Source organism: Coregonus clupeaformis, chromosome 10, assembly GCF_020615455.1.
Source record: "Coregonus clupeaformis isolate EN_2021a chromosome 10, ASM2061545v1, whole genome shotgun sequence".
Taxonomy (NCBI): domain Eukaryota; kingdom Metazoa; phylum Chordata; class Actinopteri; order Salmoniformes; family Salmonidae; genus Coregonus; species Coregonus clupeaformis.
In genome coordinates, this window is record NC_059201.1 from 20,453,660 (window position 1) to 20,457,139 (window position 3,480).

Consider the following 3,480-nt stretch of genomic DNA (forward strand, 5'->3'; position numbering starts at 1 on the left):
GGCACTCAAGTCGCAAAGCTGCTCAAGAAGATAAAGAAGATGATGGAAAGAAACAGAGGCCAACATTCTGAAATCGACAGAAAGATTTTACAGGAAGTAGAAGAGAAGAAGCAAGAAGAAAATAAGAGATCAACTGAGCGGTGGAAGAGGATGCAGACCAGATCAGGTGGTGAGTTGTTTTTGTCAAAAATATGTTTTATTTTATTGAACCAGATATTTATCTGACTGATTCATAAGTTCAACAATCTCAAACTAATGTTATTTTTTGGTCTACTCCCTCCTTTGTTCTGGTGATATTCCTTATCTCTCAGAGCTGAGTATTGTGGTTCTAGGCGCCAGGTATGGTAGGAAGAGTGTTGTAGGAAACAGCATCCTGGGAAGAATTCAATTTCACTACTCCATACTGTAGAGAACTGCCCAGTTTGTTAAGGGACAAGGGAATGTGTTAGGGAGGCAGGTCACTGTGGTCGATACACCAGGCTAGTGGCGATATAGCCCTATAGAAAACCCCACCGAGCTGGTTCAAAAGGAGTTTGTGCGCAGTGTGTCACTGTGTCCTCCAGGACCCCATGCACTCATCTTGGTCATAGATACAGATACTTCATTTAAAGAGGTAAGCAGAAGACCAGTAGAGGAGCAACTGAAACTTCTCGGTGAGAGTGTCTGGAGTCACACCATAGTGCTGTTCACGTTTTCTAAGTGGCTGGGAGACAAAACCATTGAGCAGTACATTGAGAGTGAAGGGGAGGCCCTCCAGTGGCTTGTTGAGAAATGTAGGTACAGGTATCTTGCCTTCCACAACCTGTTTTATAATTATGGTCATGTATTCATGGTGTAGTCAGCTCTGGTTTGTATGGTGGCCTGTAACGAATAGGATGGTGTGTGATAATATTCATACAACTAATCTGAACTGTCTGTGCTGTCTGGATATCTGAAAGAAGCGAAAGAGAGAAACACAAATAGAGCTAGTTTCATTGTGTGTATAATTTATATATGTAGGTATGTATAATATATTTTTATTTGGTGACTACTCTGATTATTATTGCTATTATTTACTGTAATAATGTTGTTGATTTTGTTGCTGATGTTAATGTCATAATTTGCTTTGGCAATTAGTTCCCTCACTTTTTATGTCAATAAAGGTTTTTGAACTGTTTTGAATGGAACTGAAAGCAGTTCAATTGAATTAATTGTAATGGATAGAGTGAGAGATAAGGACAGAATGTTCCATGCTCATTCCTAATCCTTTATACAGGAACAATGATAAAGAGACAAATCCATGCACGTGCAGGACAAACAAACGTGAGGAGATCTGTTGTGCACTTATCAGGAGTCACCTGCATATCTTTCTTTATGAACATAAAGAAATTAGGTCAATGTAGCCAGATAAAGAAGCAGGTATGAGATGTGTTTAGAAAACTAGAAGAGAAGATAGAGATAGAAAGGGTGGACAGAGTGAGAGTGGAAGGGGAAACAGAGCAGGAACATGGGGTGATACAGTACACAAACAATGTGGGCATAGAGGAATGTATGTGCTGGTGTGTGCCAGGGGCTCGCCCACCCAAGCCCCTCACCCAGGCTATGACATGGAGAAACTGGGCAGAATGTGATGATATTTGGTGTGGAGGAGCAAGTGAACTTGTTGATGCACTGTTTGTGTTTATGTGCATGCCTCAATGGGCTTAGAACTCCTCTGTCTCCCCCATTCCACCTCCTCTCCGCTCTGCCTCCCTCTTCCTCCCACCTCTCCTCTCCTTTCTGCTCTTCCAGCCGAACAACACCACCGGCCACAAGCCCAGCAGATAAGACTGACTTTACAGAGAGGGAGGGACGGAGAGTAAGGGAGGGAAGGAGTGAGAGAGGGAGAGAGAGGGGGGCACAAATAAAAAACACAATAAGCCTAAAAACAATACTATTAAGGATATAGCTCAAAAGTGTCAAAAACACTCAAATTCAGAAAATAATACGTTTATCAGCATTGCAATAAATGATGGGGTCTGCTTACTGCACTACAAGATTATTTAGTAAATTAGCCAAATGTGATTACACAGAGTCTTAGTGTTAGTAGTTCAGCAGGAGGACTTAATATGCTGTACCAGAAGGTGGTATTGTTCACCCTTACCATCCTACAGCCAAGGAAAGCCCATTTCAGTTTGGAGCTAAATAATCTTATTTTACAAAGCAAAAGCTCAATTGACCAGTTAAGATATCAGAGACATCCTAAAATTGGCAGTCAGGTATTTTTTCTTTGTATTTAGCTATAGACAAAGAGATAGGTAGATAGTGAGTGGTTTTGCTGTGTTTGTAACACTAGATGTCAGATCAGAGGCATGTACCTCTGTCAGAGCAGTACAGAAGAGACCACTCAGGATAGGAACTCCTTTGCCACACAACCTCATTCCTATTCTGAAACTCAAAAAGAAAGGGGGTTTCAGCAAAGTCAAAAGCGATCTAAACAGTACCAAACACATGTTATTGATGAATTTGTTTAAATTGATTATAGAAGTCAATGGACAGTATTATTAATATATATACACTAAACAAAAATATAAACACAACATGCAACAATTTCAACGATTTTACTGAGCTACAGTTCATATAAGGAAATCAGACAATTGAAATAAATTGAAATAAATTAATTAGGCCCTAGTCTATGGATTTCACATGACTGTGAATACAGATATGCATCTGTTTGTCACAGTTCCCTCAGCCAGAACCCAAAAGCAGACCAGGACAAGGAGAGTTGAACGAAAGTGAGGGTTTATTCGGATACAAACAAAAGGTGCAGAATATTCCAGGGACAGAGCGGGCGGCGTGGATGAGTAGTTGGGGGTGCAGTGCAAGGTCCGGTGATGGCTCGGCAGCCGCCGACCATCAGGCAGAGGTGGGGTGAAGGTTCCGGACGTGTGACTGCAGGTGAAACAAAAACGGAGGTAAGGACACAAAACTCAACAAAGTACAAAACAACAAAAACTCACGCTAGATACTCTAACTGATACGCAGATACACCTACTGTTCATGGCTAACGATCCGGCAGGAACTGGATGTTGGGCCAGAGCCTAAGAAAGGTGCTGATTAGGCCCAGGTGTGCAGATTGCTAATGGGAAGCAGGTGCGGAAACCAGAGCGCTCCCCGGAGCGTTCCCGAACCCTCGGGAAACTGGAGCTTACGACCAGGACCCGACTCAGACAGCCGGGATCGTTACACTGTTGGTCACAGATACTTTTTTTTTAAAGGTAGGGACGTGGATCCGAAAACCAGTCAGTACCAGTCACCATTTGCCTCATGCAGTGTGACACATCTCCTTCGCATAGAGTTGATCAGGCTGTTGATTGTGGCATGTGGAATGTTGTCCCACTCCTCTTCAATGGCTGTGCGAAGTTGCTGGATATTGGCGGGAAATGGAACACGCTGTCGTACACGTCGAACTAGAGCATCCCAAACATGCTCAATGGGTGACATGTCTGGTGAGTATGCAGG

At 42.7% G+C, this 3,480-nt stretch overlaps 1 pseudogene; it reads left to right on the plus strand.

Annotated features, from left to right (window-relative positions):
* The first annotated feature begins 307 nt into the window (after positions 1–307).
* Positions 308–1,610, plus strand: LOC121574624 (annotated as a pseudogene).
* The last annotated feature ends 1,870 nt before the right edge of the window (positions 1,611–3,480 follow it).